This window comes from Prionailurus bengalensis, chromosome A2, assembly GCF_016509475.1.
Source record: "Prionailurus bengalensis isolate Pbe53 chromosome A2, Fcat_Pben_1.1_paternal_pri, whole genome shotgun sequence".
NCBI classification, from domain to species: domain Eukaryota; kingdom Metazoa; phylum Chordata; class Mammalia; order Carnivora; family Felidae; genus Prionailurus; species Prionailurus bengalensis.
This window is the reverse complement of record NC_057348.1, coordinates 74,085,720-74,106,339: the sequence shown is the minus strand read 5'-3', so window position 1 is coordinate 74,106,339 and position 20,620 is coordinate 74,085,720. Positions and strand designations below refer to the sequence as shown.

General features: G+C 42.1%; 1 protein-coding gene across 1 annotated transcript in view; it reads left to right on the top strand.

The window, feature by feature from the left end:
- The window catches only part of POU6F2 (POU class 6 homeobox 2), a 387,072-nt gene that overhangs the window by 46,798 nt on the left and 319,654 nt on the right, over nucleotides 1-20,620 (top strand). The gene's annotated exons all lie outside the window — the stretch shown is intronic.

The window sequence follows — 20,620 nt, the reverse complement described above, 5'->3', positions numbered from 1 at the left end:
ATTTCAGAAATACTATTTGTGTCATGTGGTTGGGCTTTGATGTGTGAGCTGACCGTTCTTCAGGTGGAATCGGTACCTACAAGGCAGACGGAAAGTCAGCACTCAGCATTTGTCACTGTGTGAGGCATTGCAAGGAAAAGCACTTCCTTTCAGACTCAACTGTAGCACTAAGTAAAATCAATGGCCAAACAATCTAACACAATTGGTCACATATTGATAGAATTAAACACTGCTGTTAACGTGACTTGTCATCGATCTGACAAAAACAGAGTTCAGGGTAAAAGTAGCCTGAAGCCTTTAGACTCTGTATTTATGGGGAAGGGGGCAGAGGAACGAGCATTGTTTTGCTCTATCTACTTAAAACCTGATTTTTGTTTGCTCTAGTCGCTGTACATCACCGTGGAACACACTTTCAGGATCTTGACTCTTTCTCCGTTGGTGGCATAGAAGAAGGAACTAGAAGTAGCTCGCTCTAAAAGTTTAGAGATGATATTGCTCTTAAGGAACATCTTCTTGCTGGTGTGTGAAATTACTTCTCTGACAGAACCCTATAGATTCCTGTGGACAAGTCAGCCCAATTCATAAAACATCACATTAGATTATATCCCATATCTCTACCTATGAACAGAGAGCTGCCTGTCAAATATACTTTCTGAAAGTATTCTCCGTCATTTGCATGCACTCAAATAATATTGCAAACACCTGTGGCCAGAAGAGCCAGACCGTGTCATTTCTCGTGGTGCTTCCGGACCTTGGGGTCAGCTGTTTCTGGGACTCCATCTGCCTTAAGCATCCTTAGGCATATGACTAATAAAAGAACGTCCCCCTCCGAGAGTCAGCTGCTGTGTGTAGCCTGAGTGTACGTTTTGAGTCAAGAGCACCCACATCAATTGCTCTGATTTCTGAAGTGCTGTGTAAGAGGAAGCAGGGCTGTGTCAGTGTCACATCTCTGCAATGAATAAGGTCAAGACATGGGATATGGTGGAAAGGGGGGAAATCCCTTTCCTTCCTTGGTTCCAAAATGGTCGTAGGTGCATTGATGAGTATATTCAAGGATTAGAATATGAAATATCTCTCTCTGCTACGTAGTCTGTTGAGTTCCTTCAGAGCCCCCTCAGAGTTTAGATTTATCTTATGCATTTAATTGTTTACCAGTTTAATGTGTGTCCCCCCTGGCAGAATGCACACTCCATGGTACAATAACATTGTCTGTCTTGTTCTCCATAACATCACCCTAACGCAGAGCCAGGAGCAGAGCAACAGCCTGTGGTTTGGTAGATTGTGCTGTTCACTGCACAACTCTGGGAGAGGAGGCTCTTCATATAGACTATAATGTACCATCTGTATAAATTCTTCATGACAGCCCTGAGGAGCTAGAACACAGTAGATAATAAATATCTTTGAAATGAATGAATGGATTTTTTCTCAGGTTACTGTGGACAAATAAAATACCCTTCTTTTGTTGCCGAATAATGAATATCTATAAGGACAGTGGTTCCCCAGCATGCATGAGAGTCATCTAAAGGCCTTTAAAGATACAAATTGCTGAGCGTCACTCCCAGGGTCCCTGATACAGGAGATCTGAAGTGAGACTCAAGAATTTACATTTTAACAGTTTCCCAGGTGATGCCAATGCTGCTGGTCTGGGACCACAGTTTGAGAACCACTGGTGTAAGGCCCACAGGTAATGATTACCATAATGGTGATGAGTGAGAAGTGATGAAAATGACAATTCTTCTTTGTCCTTCTCCATTCTGTCTTTCACGCTGGAACTCTAGAGTTATTATCCCAAAGAACTGATCTAATGTAAACTTTAATCCTGCTGCAAACTTTTGATCACCCCTTGTATCTGTAGCACGAGGTCCAAATCCTTTCATATAGTGCTTAGAGCCACTTGCCATCTTTGAGGGACATGAGCCATCCTCCTGTGCCCCAGCCCGAACCCTGTGTGTAAGCTCCAGGCACAATAGAACTGCTTATCTCAACCCTGGCTGTGTGTCAGAATCACCCGTGGAGCTCTCAAAAGATAGAAATAGCTGGGCTCTCCCTCTTCCAGAGATTCTGATTCCATAGGTCCCAGATGAGCCCCACCTTTTAAAATAGCTTCACAGATAATTCTGATATACAGTTGCACCAAACTACCAACTTTCAGGATGTGGGCAAGGTTATAGTCAAAGGCAGGTTCACAATATCATGATCCTTCATAATAAAAACAATGAATAAAAATAAACAAAAGAGGCAACGATCTTAAGAAGTTAGGAAGAGAACAATAAAAGAAAATTTATTGACTGACATAAAAATGAAGACAAGAGAATTCAGTACATTAGAAAGCAAACAACAAATAGAAAGGAAAAAGAAATCCAGGCCATGGATCTTGAAGAAACTAAGACACATGCCTCTGATAAATACATGAAAAACTCTATGCCAACAAATTTGAAAAAGATGAAATAGAAAATTTTTTGAGAAAGCCATTATGAACACTGGCTCAAGAGCTTTTAAAAAATACCAATCACAGCCTCTTAACTGAACAAACAATTTTCATTGCTGTGTACCAGGCACTGCCCTGAGCACAGTGATATGAACAAAACAGACAAAAATCCCAACCCTGTGGAGTTTACTTTTTATGAATTGGAGTGTTAAACTCCAATAACCCACACACAGAGGCCAATAGACCAACCATACATAAAGGTGGGAAGTGTAAGTAAAGACTAGGACACTACATTCAACAGTACATCAAAAGAACACTCATCCATACTCAGCCCAGGATTGTGATGGTTTAGTATTAGCAAATACATTAACACAATGCATCAAATCAATAAGTCCACTAATTTTAAGAATGTTGACCTCCGTAGATGCAAAAAGGTATTCAATAAAATTAAATATTTATTGTATCTTGAAACAGTAAGGAGGATATTTCCTTAACCTGATAAAGGATATCCGAAGCCAAGAGCCAACATCATACTTCATGGTGAGAGAGTGGAGGCATTTCCATTTAAACTAGAAACCAGAGATGAATTCTTACTGTCACTGTTGTTATTTAGCATTGTCTGAAAGTTCAGGCAAATACAATAAGCCATGAAAATAATAAGAGTAACTGTAGAAAGGGGAGACAAAATTATGGTTATATGATGACAGTATGATTAGACACACCTAGGAAATCCAGGGCAACAGCTAAATAATGTTTTGAATTAATAGGCAAGTTCATCAAAAGTGAGTGACTGCAGGATAAATATACAAGAAGCAGTGACATTTCTATAGAACAGCAATAAACATGTTAGAAGATATAATGGCAACTAAAGCCATGAATTATCAAAGAATGTGTGACACCTATGTGAAGAAAGCTGCACAATTTTATTGAGCAATATAAAAGGAGATTTGAATAAGTGGAAGTACATATTGCTTCTTAGATGGAAATAATGTAAAATAAAAAGATCTTACTTTTCCCCTAATTAAGTTTTCATATAATTCCAAATGAAATCGATACAGGATTGTCTAGTTGGTTTCACAAAGCCTAAATGTAGAAGAATAAAAAATTTAAAAATTCCAAGAAAAATTTGAAAAGTAAATGATGGAGTGGATGGAGTAGGATTTGCCTGGAACTAAATACTAAAATGTGTTATAATAGTACAAACACTATAGGTAGTATACCTAGAATTAAGGGTCAAATCAAAGAACAGTTACAGATACTTCTGAGACAGATGCTAGGTTATGTGAATGTTCCAGGCAGTGTGAATGAAATAGCATGTGCCAAAGTCCTGGGGTAGAAAGGGGTCAACATGTTGAAGAACTTAAGCCTGATGTTTCTGGGGTGTAAATAAGTTTAGTACATATTGGAAAAAGACATTTTTTTCACTGAAGTATAGTTGACACATAATGTTACATACAAGTCTGTATGTTATGCTGTGCTCACCACAAGTGTACCTACCATCTGTCACTATACAAAGCTATTACAGTACCACTGGCTATATTCCCTGTGACGTACCTTGTACCCCCATGACTTATTCATTCCACAACTGGAAGCCTCTATCCCCCACTCCCCTTCATCCATTTTGTCCACCCCCCACCCCTTCCCCCTGGCAGCCATCAGTTTGTTCTCTGTGTTTATAGGTCTGATTCTGATGTTTTATTCTTCTGTTTTGTTTTTTACATGCCACATATAAGTGAAATCATATGGTATTTGTCTTTCTCTGTCTGACTTATTTCATTTAGTATCATATCCTCCAGGTCCATACATGGCAAAATCCCATTCTGTTTTATAGCTGAGTAATATTCCTCTGTGTTTGGGGGGTGGGGAGGGTGCATGTGTGTGTATGTGTGTGTGTATGCCACATCTTCTTTGTACATTTATCTATTGTTGGACAATTCAGTTGCTTCCATATCTTGTATATTGTAAATAATGCTACAATAAAGATAGGGGTGCATGTATCTTTCCAAATTAGTGTTTTGTATTCTTTGGGTAAAAACCCAGGATTAGTATTACTGGATCATATAGTAAGTTTATTTTTGAGTTTTTGAGGAACTTCCATACTGTTTTCCATAGTGACTGCACCAATTTGCATTCCTACCAACAGAGCGCAAGGGTTCCCTTTTTCCCACATGTGGAACAAACTTTTTAAGAAACCAGTTTTCATATGCTTTTAAAATATGCAATTTTAAATATAAGAATAAAAAGTCTTTCACCCAATGATTTTTCCTCAAAGACTCATAGAAATGAGTAGTTAGAGGTGCAGATCAATTGAGACTGGAGGTGTTCCTTGAAACAGAATCAATAGTAACATTGAAACTCAAAACAACTTCAATGACCTGCAACAAGGAACATGGCAATAAATTATGACCCTGCCATAAAAATGGAATATTTTGAAACTATCAAAAAATGTGATTTGAATAACCCAAATATATTAAGTGAAAAACCAGGATTCAAAACTATATTCACTGTATAATCCCGCCCTTAATCAATATGCATACATGCAAAATATCATAGAGAAAAATATATCTAATTGTTGGTAGTGATTACTTCTGGGATGATGGGCTTGTAGATTTTTTTATAGTTATACAATCTTTTAGTTTTTCAAATTTTCTAATTAATTACCACAAAAATGGACATTAATAAACATAACATATAGATTAAAAGCTCATGTCATTTTCATGCCCAGCTCAACTATCACCTCTTCTGTGAATTTCTCAGTTTTCCCAATTGGAATTAATCTCCCATGTTCCTAGCTCTCATAAACTGCTCATATCGCTTTGTAACACTCTCTATATAACACTCCTGAGTGAGGTGCAGTTAAATGTATGCATGTTGATCTCCTCCATGTAATTCCACGTTTCTCGGGATTGTGTGCCCTAACTAAGGACTACCCATGAGAAACATTATGAGATTTCCAGAGAGATGTCCGCAAACATGGGGGCCTGTAAAGAGATGTTTCCACATGGAGACTGAGTGGCATGAGTGACATGCAAAGTATGTCTTAGCTAGTGGGTGTTTTTGTGTGTATTACAGATATTGGGGTCTGTAATATTTTGCTATTAATATAGGTGGTGGTGCTCCTCTAGACACTTGTTGAATGTAAGGCAACAGTGTAATGTAGTAATTAGGGATGAGACACTTAGACATTAGACCCTGGAAAATTAACCCCACTGAGCCTCAGTTTCCTCATTTATAAAACAAGCAGAGCAATATGACTTACTCTTGGACAGCAGTGAAGATTAAATAAGATGCTGCAAGTTCACAGGCAAAATGTCAGGCCCACAATGAGTCTATTGTATAATAAATATACCACTAGGAGAATTCTGTTATTTACAACAATCTGCCTGGAACATTCCCACCTTATCTTTTACATCATGAAGCCATAGCTTCACCTCCTCTTTCATTCAACATGGGAAACTAATTTATCACCTGTCAGGAAAGGGAGGTGTCATTTTTTTGAAGGATAAGCTGCATGGCTTGAGATCTGTGCATTCACATGGGACCTGGGCACAGAAGGGTCCACACTTTCTGTCGCCATTGTGAAATTTTGACAAACTTTGAACCAGGGGCCCCCACCTTTTCATTTTGCACTAGGTAATGCCAGTTATGTAGCCAGCCCTGTTGGGGAAGCTCTCCCATTTTACTGATCCCACAGCAGTTGCTGACAGGGGATGCTCACTGATGGACTGTGATTGTTCCTAGATTACCGAGGCATTAGGGGTATGACTTGTCTAACTTCCCTCATGGGTAGTAAGAACCAGCCTCTGCCTTGAAGAGGCTGTGCCTTGGAAGTGGCTGATAGGCTGATGTTTTACTGTTCTTCTTATGAGCCCGGGCGTAGATCTCTGTTTTGTACCCAATTTATTTGTAAGAGTGGCCACTACTCTTTTGCCATAAATGCTAACCGTTATTTGTTTTTTCTTATTTTTTATGCACTGCTAAAAGCCACATTGCTCCCGCCTCTGACGGCACTTGTACATTCTAATGCTGATGCTCTGGACGATGTTCTGCTGTCATTTGCACTCAGATCCTCCTTCTTGTGTGATGGATGACTGTTTCAGAAGCTAGGCTGGGGAGGGTTTTTGAGGGAGAGCTCTCACACAGAAGAGGGTTTCTTTGGATCAGGGCGGATTGCATAGTGGTTTTCCACTGCTTCTGAATCCAGGGAGAGTGGACACGTGGGATGTGGCACATGGTCCTGGCTTGCTCTGTGAGTTGTCAGCTCTTGATTTACAGATTGATCCAGGCTGTCCATCCTGGAAAGATACCTGAGTCTGGCTTGTGCTTAATGGCTGTCCTATATCTAGGAAAGCCTCAAGAGCAACCAATGGTTAGATGATTTGAACTCGGGTTGAAAATCAGATGCCGGTGCCGTTTTTATGGGACACTGAACATTCTTGGTAGATTCACCTCAGAAAAAGCACTGCGGACAGTGCTGCAGATAGGAGCCTGATATTGTCATTAACCAGCTGCTGTGAGTTCGGCTCTGAGCCTCAATTTTCTTCCAGCGTTATTACTTACCTTTACCCATATCATGGGGCTATTGTGAGGATCAAATGGGATGGGGACAAGCCTCTGTAACCTGCAGATCCCTGGAAATGTGTAAGATCTGCACCCTGTAACTCCTATTTTACCAGTTAAGGCACAGATTCAAAGTTCATTTTTATTTTCCACTTTGGCATCTCTCCACCTCCTGATGTGGCGTTGACAGGAGTCTCTTGGCAGGGGGAACAGTATATGCTAAGGGCTAGAGGCTAAACAGAACCATTTGCTTGGGCAACTACAGATCTTTCCAGAAGTCTAGGGTATAGAAGAGATGGAAGGGGAGAGTGTGTATTAGTTTTCTGTGGCTGCTCTAATGAATGATCACAAACAGGGTGGCTTAAAACAGCAGATATTTATTCTCTCACAGTCCTAGAGGCTAGAAGTCCAAAGTCCCAGTGTCAGCAGGCTGGGCTCCCTTTGGGGGCTTCAGGGGAGTATCTGTTCCTGCCTCTTCCAGCTTCTGGGGGCTGCTGACATTCCTTGGCTTGTGGGTACATCCCTCCAGTCTCTGCCTCTGTGATCATATTTCCTCCTCCTCTGGGTCATCAAATTGCCTTCTGTGCCTCTTCTTTTAAGAACACTTGAGATTGCATTTAGGGCTCCCCAAGACAACCCAGGATAGTCTCTCCAGCTCAAGATCCTTAGCTCTGTCACATCTGAAAAGACCCCTTTTTACCATATAAAGTAGCATCAACAGGTCCCAGGGATTAGCAAGTGGACACCTTTGAGGGGTCATGCCCACCATCGAGGGTGAAGATGGAAGCATCTTGATCTGAGTGTTGCTCAGGGGTTTGGAATTTATCCTGAGTGCAGTGGGGAGGCATTGGAGGCTTGTAAGTGTCTGAGGAGATGGACTGGAGGATCCAGAGTAGAAATAGGAAGCCTCGTTAGAGAACTGCTCCAGTCCGTGTGTATGTGCCTGGGCTATGGGTGGCCCCGTGCCCCTTCCTCAGACTCCAGAGACTGTGTTTCTTTTGGCCAACGTTAAAGTCACAACTTATTCTGAGAACCTCTTTTGCCCCTGGGTCCTCCAACCTAATCCACACCAGAGCCTTTGAACCTGAGGTCAAACATCTGAGGAACTGTGTTCTTCCCTGAGGTGCACCTGTTCTCACATTCTCTTTTATTCACTAGCAAAGTGTTGAGAGCACATGGAAGGTGGACTGACCATTGCTGCAACATCTCACCTTTCTCAGGAGTACAGTATTTCTAATTTAATGAGCCACAAAGTCTTAATAAAACAACTTGGTTATTCAGGAATCAGGAAGAAATTGGAGGGGAAAGGGACCCTCCTTCCCTCTATGGACAAAGTCCCAAATCCCAATTTATACCCAGACATCTGGGGCTTCCTTATGATTGGATGTAGGATGAGGAAAGACAGGGATGCCCAAGCCTAAAGCTTTCTGAATTATTTAGTCTCTCAAGATACCAGTAGCCTCATTCAATAAAATCTTATCATAGTCTTTATGTGTATTAAACATAATTCCAGAGATCTTTGGGGTGCTATATGGTTCTGTTGTTAAGGTTTATCCCACAGTCCTGAAGCATATATCCTAATATTGCAAGTAAAATGGAAATATTATGCTCTTAAATTTCTTGTCTTGGTCTCACAAAACATTATCAATAATATTCATGATGAATATTTGTGTCACTAAAAATAGGTTTACAGTGGAACTTCGGGAATGCCGTGAAAAAAAGTGAAAAAAGTCACAATGAACAAAACCTCACTGTCTCAAAAAAAATACTAAAGTGTCCTGTAATGTATGCCCAGCTCTTACCCTGTTCTGTGAAAGGCATATGGTAGGAAGCCTCCCCTCGAAGGCAGCTCAGAACATCATACGATGAGCCAGCAGAAGAGAGTGTTCATGTTACTGTTCTGCTGTTGTGTTTGAACTTTCCATTGGACAGAGAGGTGGGTAATGAAGGGCCGAAAATTGTTTATAAGCTTGTCGATGTCCCTTTGCATTCAGGTGCAAGTCTGTTTTAAAGGAAGAGAAGGAACTCACTCTGGTAACTAATAAAAAAAGGAAAAGACAAGCACTCCTTTTTAGACACGGATAAAAATATGACTTAATAAAGTTCACACGATGAAATTAGATTTTCATGAAACTTCATCTACCCTTGATTTTGTTTCCGTATTGATGTTCTGTTGTTGTTGAATCATAAAACTCTTGGCTATCAGAAGTACATGGAGTTACCTAGTTCTCGCCCTGCAAGAACTTCGCGTGTTTAGCTGAAGTCCCCTACTTGGTCAGCTCTTCCTCCTTGTGCTGAAGAAAACAAATATATGGCCACCACACCTCCTTTCCTCTAAATCAGCCCCACGAGCTGACAAATGTTAGCAGTTGGGCATGTAATGTTCCATATGTCCTCTGCTTCCATACCCATTTAAAAAATATATAAATAGATTTATAAGAGCACACAGACATTTATTTATTTAACATACATTTACTGAAGTAATATTTTATTAATTCAACAGATTTTCATTGAATTGTTATATATATCCAGCACTGTTGTAGATGCTGGGGATACAGCATTAAACAAAACAAATGAAAACTGCTGTCCTCACTTGCATTCTAGTGGAATTGTTAGGTTTCCTTCCTCGCTCCCTCCCTCTCTCTTTCCTTCCTTCCTTCTTTCCTTCCTTCCTTCCTCCCTCCCTCTTTCCTTCCCTCTTTCCTTCCTCCCTCCATTCCTTCCCCCCTCCCTTTTTCCTTTCTTCCTTCCTTCCTCCCTCCCTTCTTTCCTCCCTCCCTCCCTCCCTCTTTCCTTCATCCCTCCCTTCCTTCCTTCCACACTCCCTCCCTCCCTGTTTCCTTCCTCCTTCCCTCCCTTCCTTGCATCCTTCCTTCCTCCCTCCCTCCCTTCCTCCCTCTTTCCTTCCCTCTTTCCTCCCCTTTCTTCCTTCCTCCTCCTCTCTCTCTCTCTCTTTATCTCTCTCTGTCTCCTTCTTTCTTGAAGATAGTCTCAAGATCTGGAGTAGCTTTGGTTTGTAAGTGTACATGAGATGAAGGCATGATGTATCCGAAGCAGTTCGGGGGGTCCTCCTACCTTCAGTGGTCTTCAACGTGGTCCTCCCTATGATAGTTTAGTGTCAGTAGGGAGCTGCCAGAGGGAACATATGGGCTAACAGAAGGAAAAGCTCAGTGTGTTGAGCACTCTCCTCCCCATGAGGGGCAAGAGACAAGGACACGAGCTCCTTTGCAAAGGATTTGGTCTAATTGAGAAGATGAAATGTTTAATGCACTTAGGGCTGAAGTCAGATTTGGTTCATCAATGAAGGATTCTGCAAGACTCTGTTTGCTACAAAATTTGAAGATGAAGAATTTTAAATGTTTATTTATTTTTGAGAGAGAGAGAGTGAGCGAGCGCACAAGTGAGGGAGAGGCAGAGAGAGAGAGAGAGAGAGGGAGACACAGAATCTGAAGCAGGCTCCAGGCTCTGACCTGTCAGCTCGGAGCCCAATATGGGGCTTGAACCCACAAACCATGAGGTCATGACCTGAGCCGAAGTAGGACTCTCAACTGACTGAGCCACCCAGGTGCCCCAAGATGAAGAATTTTAAAAGTAGTAAAAAGGAAGAGCCCTGTATGCAAAAATAAATAGCAATATTTACCCACACTGTGTCTGCTTTCTAAGCAAGGTGCCTTAGAGGTGAGCAGAGGTGAGCATTTGGGGAATAAGAGCTAATGAAGGGGTGAGGGAGCTGGGGCCTCTGCAGGACAGAGGGTTTTGTGTTGGCCCTCGAATCCCCCAGATCCAGCTCAGGTTTCGACACGTTGTAGGCCCTCAGATCATTGTGAAAATAAAGAGACTTGGAGGCGCCAGGGTGGCTTTGTCGGCTGAGCATCCAACTCTTGATTTCAGCCCAGGTCATAATCTCACAGTTGGTGAGTTCGAGCCCCACATCGGGCTCCATGCTGACGGTGTAGAACCTGTTTGGGATTCTCTCTCTCTCTCTCTCTCTCTGCCCCTCCCCTGCCCACACCATCTCTGTCTCTCTCAAAATAAATAAATAAACTTTAAAGGAAATAAAAAAGAAGTGGGCTAGGGGTGGCGGTGAAGGGAGGAAACTACTGAGGGTCTGGACTGTTCCATTCAAGAGTTTGCACTTGAATGAACTCATTCTAGGTGGCAGGATTATCACTCTGGCATAGATTGCAGCCTTCTTTAACATTCACAGATGGATTAAAGAAGCTGAGTCCCTGAGAAATCTTCAAAAGTTTTCAGAAGTTGAATTGTGGACTTTGGACAAGCAGGCAAAAGGAGTGGACATGTTTAGAAAGTCTAAAATACAAGGGTACCACCACCAGCTGAACAGTTCATAGCATCAAAACAGTCCTTCTTCCTAGTATCCTCCCTTCTTCCCTCCCCTATTCTCAAATAGTTATTAAGTAGCTACGACCAGGTGCCAAGCACCAAGAACACACGATGAAACGCATGTGGCCTCTGCCTTTGAAGAATTTGCCTTCTTAAGAAAACTACTGTACTCTCCTTGCTTCTGAATGAACTCGTAGGGTAAACTTGTTAAAAAGCTCATTTTCAATAGGGAGCATCACATCTGACCATCATCTATCAGAAATAAAAGCATTGGTCTGAAAAAAAAAATTCTTCTACTGCATAATTGGTTATTTCTGAAAATCTGTGGACAAATGTTTCCCTTGATATGCATTACAACTTTGTCAGAGCCCTATTAATTAATTAACCAATTAATTGCCCTTGGCCTGTGAGTCAGCTATGGCTTCTATCAGTTTCTTCCAGCTCTATCCTATCACTGCATTCACCCTCTATCCATCCCTGATGGACACTCTAAGCCAATAGCTAGATTATTTGGGAAGTTGCTGCTTAAAGAAGTATCTGTAAGGTTGAAATGGCACTTAGACTGTGAGTGGTTACCCCATAATTTATCGGTGGTCAGGCAGCACCCTTGTGAGTTTCTCTAGTGGTTTCGATTGTCTGTCTTGCTCGCTTACACCCCGTGGAAATTACCAATGATCCTTCTCAAAATGCTTACTTTTTACATGGGAGAGCTCAGGCAAAACTCTCACTTAGTGTAATTGTTATAACAAATCTCCTTAGAATTGTCCAAGGCTATAATTTTTCTTTTGGGGTATTAGACACCTTGCAGGCACATAAGTTTGAAGATTTGGAAGGTTCTTCTTGTTCCTCCTGGAGGCATTTTTGGCCCATCATTGCCTTCTTTCTCCAGTGGAGACCTGCAGTCTACGCCATTATTTGCTTACAAGCAAGACATGAATGGCTTTATCTAATGAAAGCCTTGTTTCTCTTGTGCTGTGACACAATTGGTCCCTTACACTGTATGTCCCAGGCCAGTTTCCCAGCTACACCTTCTTCACGGTTCTCTCTCCATTTCAATCTGATAATTCAGAGGAAAAGAAATAAAAAGTAAGCCAATTTTTATGACTCTATAACGTCCTTAAAAATTTACTAAATATCAAAATAAACAAGTTATATTCCTTCCATCAATTGACAATCAACATGCTCAATTTGCCATGAGACAAGGTATTACGTAAAAATAGACTGTGCAAACAGCTACATCACCATTTAAATTTTTTTATGTTTATTTATTTTTGAGAGAGAGATAGAGTGTGAGTGGGGGGAGGGGCAGAGAGAGGGGGAGATGCAGAATCCAAAGCAGGCTCCAGGCTCTGAGCTGTCAGCACAGAGCCCAATGTAGGGCTTGAACCCACAAACCTTGAGGTTAGTTGGATGCTTAACCGACTGAGCCACCCAGGCGCTCCATACATCACCATTTTAGATCATACTTGGAATTGGGGAGTGTATGAATGGGTGGGCAGAGAGAGAGCCACATTATACAATTTTGACCAACATATATGTCATTTATTATAAGCTGCCAAAGACAACCTGCCTGTATGTAAGTGATGAACCACAGGAAACTACCCCAAAACCAAAAGCACACTTTATACACTGTATGTTAGCCAACTTGACAATAAATTATACTAAAAAAGCAAAACAAAACAAAAAACAACTTGCCTGAGAGGAGAGACAATTTGCAAATGTGTAGAGTGGACGTATCTCATCCCAGCTTTCCTGCTTCTATCTGGCAATAGTTTTTTTTTTTAACATTTTATTTATTTTTGAGACAGGGAGAGACAGCATGAACAGGGGAGGGTCAGAGAGAGGGAGACACAGAATCTGAAACAGGCTCCAGGCTCTGAGCTGTCAGCACAGAGCCCAACGCGGGGCTCGAACTCATGGACCATGAGATCACGACCTGAGCTGAAGTCAGCCGCTTAACCGACTGAGCCACCCAGGTGCCCCTATCTGGCAATAGTTTTAACAGGTGCTAGTGAAAGTGGGATGACCTCTGAAAGGGTCTTCAAGTGTTTGATTAGCTCTGAAATTTTCTTGTACTTTGGCTGCAGGTTAGGGGTGTTTTGATCTCATTGGTCACTTTGTAGGGGAATCAAAGGAGAAAGGGCTTACCTGCCTCCCCACCCCTTCTCGGGAGCTACCGTGTATATTTTTAAGATGATAGAATTGTGGGGGCATCTGGGTGGCTCAGTCAGTTAAGCATCCAGCTCTTGGTTTCCGGTCAGGTTCATGGTCATGAGATCGAGCCCTACGTCAGGCTCCACGCTGAGCTGGAGCCTGCTTGAGATTCTCTCTCTCCATCTCTCTCTGCCCCTCCCCACCCTCAAAATAAATAGATAAACATAAAAAGTGTAGGATTGTGGATGATTCTTACTTTATTTTTTATGTTTTCTTTAAGAAAGAGAAAGGATTGGGGCACCTGGGTGGCTCAGTCGGTTAAGCCTCCGACTTTGGCTCAGGTCATGATCTCACAGTTGGTGAGTTCAAGCCCCATGTTGGGCTCTGTGCTGACAGCTCAGAGCCTGGAGCCTGCTTCGAATTCTGTGTCTCCCTCTCTCTCGGCCCCTCCCCCACTCGGTCTCTGTCTCTCTCGCTCTCAAAAATAAATAAACATTAAAAACATTTTTTAAAAAGAAAGAGAAAGAATAACATAATTCACCCTGCATATGTTTTTATTTATTTTCTTTTCTTTGCCTCGACACAGAAAGGTTGTGAGAAAGCTTACGTTAACAGAGATAGTTCAAGGCAAAATGAAATTTAAAGTACAGTTGGCCCTTGAACAATGCAGGACTTAGGGGTACCACAGCCCCCCACCACAGCCTAAAATCCACATATAACTTTTGACTCCCCCAAAACTTTAATAGCCTACTGTTGACCAATTACATAGGCAGTTGATTAAGACATAATTTGTATGTTATATGTATTATATACTGTGTTCTTACAATAAAATAAGCTAGAGAAAAGAAAATATTAAGAAAATCATAAGAAAATACATTTACAGTACTGTACTGTACTTGTGGAAAAAAATTCACTTTTAAGCGGGCCTACGCAGTTCTGATCTGCATTGTTCAAGAGTCAACTGCATTTGAAGGAGGAAAGAGGCAAAGATACAATTCATTCATTTTTTTAAACAAATACTTATTGGGTGCCTACTCTGTGCCAGAATTGGGCTAGGCAGCAGGATACAACAATGAATCAAATAGTTTTGCTTGCATGGGGCTTCTAGTCTATAGAGGAAGACAGATATTTATCAAATAAGCACACACACACACACACACGCACGCACACACACACACGCAGTGATAAATGTTATGGGAGAACAAGCACAGGAAATGGTGATCTAATTAACATAAAGGAAGGAGGATGGATATGATTAGCTTTCTCTGAAGGCTAAATAAAGATGAGCTACTTTTGGAGTGCTGAATGTGGCGGCTGCAGGCTGGGGGAACAGCGGATGCCAAGGCCCCCAGGCCACAGGACTTGATGCCTTTGAGGAGCTGGGACGTATTGGAGGGTAGGAAGGCGAGTGAAGAAGGAGGTTGGTTGGTGGGTGAGGTCAGCTCAGACAAGGGCTTTGTATAAGCAGTAATGCACAGTGAAGCTTTGTATGCACCATTGAGGGGTATCATCCAGAATGTGACTTGCTAGATTTGTTTTTGCAATGACAGCGGAAGAGATATAAAAGCAGATTGAGGTACAGTGAGTACACCAAATCCAAACCGTCATGAATTTCATTCATGGAGGTGGCAGTGATGGGTTGGTGAAATTATTTTGTTCCTAACTCTCAGTCAAAGCACAGGAAATTGAGATTCAGAGAAGAACAGTGACTTGCCCAAGGTCACACAGCATGTTAGTGGCAGAGCAGACTATCCCCAGGCAAGAAATCTTTCCACGAGGCTGCTTTTTATGCCTAAGATGATCAGTTCACACCACTTAAGATAGTTTTATAAAGAATCTAATGGCATGAATATTTTTCAAATGTGTAACATTGAATGAAAACTTAAGTTACAAAACACTAGATACAAATAAGAGTTTAACTATGTAAATGTGTTTCCATATACTTCAATGTGTGTTTGCGTATACACATGGAAAAACACATGGAAGAATGTACATTAATGCTTTTTAAAAATTTTTATTTTTGAGAGAGAAAGAGAGTGTGTGAGCAGGGAAGGGGTAGAGAGAGACACACACAGATTCCAAAGCAGGCTCCAGGCTCTGAACTGTCAGCACAGAGCCTGACACAGGGCTCGAACCCACGGACCATGGGATCATGATCTGAGCCGATGTTGGACACTTCACCAACTGAGCCACCCAGGTGCCCTGGAAGAATACATAGTAAAACATTATTCTATCTAAGTAATGGGATTATGACTAGGGTTTATTAACATCTTTACATTCATTTATATTTTCCAAATTTTCTACAAAAAGAGCATTATTTTTTAAATTATTAAATGATTGTAAATATTTTCCTGTCTGAAAAATTTTGCAAGAAAGCTAAAAATAGCATAATCGAGTCAATCCTACTGCAAGAGTAGCACACACGTGTATGCATATTATTGTAGGAAATACTGTACGAGCTGTTGGAGCCTGAACATATAAAACACAAGCATCCTGGAAAAATACAATTTTAACCTATGCTTGAGCTGAGGTTGCTTATAAACAAATAAAGAAAGAACAAGGAAATAAGTTTTCATTTGTAAAGACTGATTTCAGCAACCACACCTTGAAGAGAGTGGGAAAGAGCCCCAGACTAGGGTAGATGTGTCTGCATACCATTCAATTCTCTCTTCCCCCTTCCCCTCCCCTATTGAAAAAAATTCTCCAGTGCTTTTGTATTTCTATGTTCTTTCCCTCCTATGCATAGCAACTGAGAGAGATGGGAAAGGGTGGGTCATTGGGAGAATCAAGGATGCCCTGGAAATTATAGGGGGAAATAAAACAGGAGAACAAGTAGGTAACCTTGGGCTACAGCTTGTCTATAATCGCCTAATTTCTACCCCATTCTTCATGTCAGAAGACTTCCTTATCACATAAGCCCCACACACCTAGAAGAGATGTAAATCTGCACCCACTTTCATTTTATGTAGTAGATCGATCTCTCTCTCTCTCTCTCTCTCTCTCTCTCTCTCTCTCACACACACACACACACACACACACACACACCCCAAATCCTCAAAAAGCCATTTTTAAATATTTCAGATGTTTTCCAAGACACCGCTCCCAACCATATCCTTTTTGATCACTTTCACCACACTGTTCCCAACCATATCCTTCTTGGTCACGTTCACCATGCTGTTCCCAACCATATCCCTCTTGGTCACTTTCACCACACCGTGAACTTGGCAGGAGATCTCGTGGGGACACAAAGAAGCTTTTCACAACTAGGATGGGCCCCTCTGCCCATTGACAGAAAGGCTGACACAGAACAGAGGAGTTTCCGTGTTGACTAGGGTATGATTGACCTCTTGGCCAAGGGGTACTGTCCTCTAGACAGGTGGCTCAAAGGTCAGGCTAGACATCCTTAAGAACTGACAGGATGAGTCCAGGGGCCAAGCCTGGGTGTTTAGATTCAGAAGCTGGTTTACCTCCCGACTGTGTTGTGATCTCTGGCTTCCCCTTACTCCCAACTCACTGAGTTTATGGTTCTACATTTCTGCTCTCAATCTTGTTACCTCTGGCACGATCGTTTGCTTGTCCCAGCTTCACTTCCTTTGTCCTGGTCTTGAATACCCTCCTCATGAAAGAGTTGACTTTGATGGTGATGACAGTGACCACTTTTTGAGTGTTGTCTATGGACACACCATGAACTCGATCCCATTTGTGTACAGAAGGGAAGCCGATAAAGAGGTTACGTAACTTGCCTACTTTAACATAGCTAGTGTAATGCAGATCTGACATTCCAGCCATGCATCTGACCCCAAGGATGCTGCTTCATCAGAATGGTTATTGGAACCCCTGAATGGGGTGGGGTGGTGGTGAGTAGGGATGGGAGATAATGTAGAGACTAAGAAGGTGGACAGCTAAGAATTTTGTCAGCCAGAGTGGAAGGGGTAGGGGGAATGACCTGTGAAAGATGGAGGGTTTGCTTTCTTGATAGTAGAGCCGTGAGGATATTTATATGCAGAGGGGAAGAACTAGGAGAGAAGAAGGTTAGGAGCTGGGCTCTGGAGGTATTGAAGGGGGCCATGAGCAAGTGAGGGAGACCAGTTTTAGGAGGAATCAGACTGGCATTCTGCAGGCTGTAATACATTTGCTTTGTTCCCTCCGTTGCTGTTTCTGTCGGTCCCTCAGGTAGAGAAGTCCATCACGTCTCTGGACAAGATGTGGGCTTGCCATCTATTAATGCTTATGGAGCATCCATTAATTAGCCCATGTAAAAGTGGAGTCTGTATCCAGCCATACACTTCCTTGCAGGAAATGCTATGGTAAAATCTCATCAGAATACCTTTTGAAAAACTATATGAGGTAATTTGTTGAATTGAGGAAAGATTCCTCATTCAGAAAAATAAAAGCTTTTTCTGGTGATACAACTTATTCCTTGAGGATTATGTGCCAAGGACTCTTCCCATCTCCTATTCTCATGGAAATCTCTAATCCTATGGAAACTGGGGAGCTCTGCCCTCTGAGGTCTCACGATCTCAAATACAGTGCTGAAGTGGCATTACTTTCTCTGCTGTTACACATGGGTTTTGTTTTTTGTTTTTTTTTTGGGGGGGGGCCTCTTCTGGAAAGTTCTTCTCCTGCTGGAGGTCAGCAAGCTGCAAGGTCTAACAATGATTGATCCCCGCCCCACATGGCATTTTACAAAGCTGAGTAACAACGGTCTGAGCTACTGCACAGTAAAAGTGGTTTTATGTTTCCAATGCCTGTCCTAAAGTAGCTTTCTTTAGAGGTCGGCATTAATCAATAAATCATTCTGATCATATGTATCCTCTCTGGGGGCCCATTAGCCAGTGATGATGACTTAGCTGTCTCACCATCAGCTTCCTTAGACCAGAAGTCCTTGGGACCATGAGTTCAAATCCCTGTTGAGCTGGAAGAGCTCTTGGCTCTTCTGAGGTAGATAAATTGAGCTTCACAGATTTTGTTGTACAGAGACTTCTACGAAGCATCATCGGCTAGCCAGTGGCAGAACAATATCTATGACCCTTTTTTAAAAAGGGAGACAATGCCTAATCCTATCCCTGTACCCTCTCTTTTCATCCAGCTGTCAAATAAGGCAGATCTATGGCTTCTGGGACGGCTGGATTCATTTGATTCTTTAAAAAAGAATGTCATGGCGATGACAGCCTTCTGTCAATAATCCTACCCCCTTAACTGTGCACAGATGTTGTGAGGGCTTAAGGGAAAGGTGGTTTCAAATCCAGTGATTCCCCAACTACAGAAAATGATTGGACTCAGGAATTAATCAAGAGTGGGGCTGTTGTAAACCCTCTTGAAAGATGCGAGGTAGCTTTCTCCCACATCCTGCCATGTGTGTTTCCAGGGCAGGGCTGTAAATGGCGGTACAGAGGTCCTACCATCTGGATGCTCCCCATCAGGCAGTAACAGAGATTCCTCTGAGGTATTTTTCCTCCGTGTGCCTTGTGACTGGTGAGATTACCAGGATGAGTGAAGCATTCAGGCCTTATCATCCTTCTGTAGCCGGGAAGGCACACGATAGAGAAAGAAAGACCTGCGGTCCCAGGGACATTGTTTGCACCGCGTATTCATACACATATACCCATGCAGGATTAGAAAACGCAGCTAACTATAGATTTTAGTTGGGTCAGGTTGTAACTAAAACTGGAATCCAAAAGTATCAGTATCAGAAATATTCCCATAATTGAGATGCTCAGCAGTCAGTTCATGATTAATCCTCTTCCAAGAATCCCCAGGAAGTCAACCAAGGGTCAGTATTATCGTCTGGGCTTGGGGATGGAGAAGTAGCCCCCAGATGGTCATGAGGGATGGACCATGGCCACTGTTTATCTCACTGGGCTGGAAATGGCATGAGAACTATTTGATCCCCCAAAGCCAAAAGATGTGAGGAAAGTGTGGGGCCGCAGTTCTGTTCGGGGGCCCAGACCTCTCCTCCCTTGTTTTTGTACCAAGAAGTCTCTGGATCCTATTAACAGAGCCCCCACCCCACCCCTCCAGGAGGTGGTGGGTGGGCAGGCAGTGAGCCAGGCAAGCCCAGAGGCCCTAGTCTCTCCGTGGCTGGGCTGGCTGAGGTTCCCAAGGTCACTCGGCAATGCGCTGACAGTGCCGGCAGTCAGTCCCCAGGTCCCCTGGCTCTGCCTCGTCCTCTCCATCCATTAGACCATGCAGCCTCTCACCGCCAGTGAGACATGCTCAGGACACTTTAATTTCAGAGTTTGATTCGATGTCTATTTTTCAGCTATTTGCTACAACATTCTGGGAAAGTAAGGTTTGAATTTCCTACAATCCAAATCATTTTCTAGTTTACTTATAAGTGATTCTGAAACAGTTGGCCCTGGAAAGCTGACAACTTGATAAAATGTATCTTTCAAATCAACCCAGTGCCGCCTTTATATATAGTTAAATCATCCAAATCCAGGGTGCCGAGTTAAGAAACGGAGATCTTCTGTTCTCAGGCTGCCTGTCACTTTGGGTAAGAAAACACACAGAGTTATGTTCGCTTATGCTTACTCAAGTGTGGTCTCGTGGGAAAAAAATAAGCACTGACTTTTGGCAGGTTTATCTGCTTTTAGCCAATAAGAAATGGTTTCTTTAGTGATGTGCGTTGGACAAAGCTGGTTTGGGGAGACTTAGTGTCAAAACCAGCAGCCAATATAATGTTGATGGAGAAAAGATTTTATTTATTTATTTATTTATTTATTTATTTATTTATTTATTTATATTGCTACTAAGGTTACAGGTTGAAGAGCAATCCTGAGCTTTGAACACTGACGATGGCAGTTTCTATTGCCTTAAAAAAATAAGTTGATGTATATTTGAACTGATACGACATCTATTCATGACACCAAACTGACACTGATGGGACATACCAACCAAGGCTCCCAGACACGGTGGCTTCTCTTGTTTTGCTACAACCATGTAGAAAAGAGGGCCAAGAGCTTGAGAAAATTAAGAGTCATCTCAAAACATCTAAATTTATATGCAGAGACTCTGGGTTTCAACAAAAGGGTTTTGATGTATTTCTATTTCAGGGTGATCTGGGGAACTGAAATCAGTCTTCATACTGTAACCACTATACTTACCGAGTATTTATCTATCTATCTATCTATC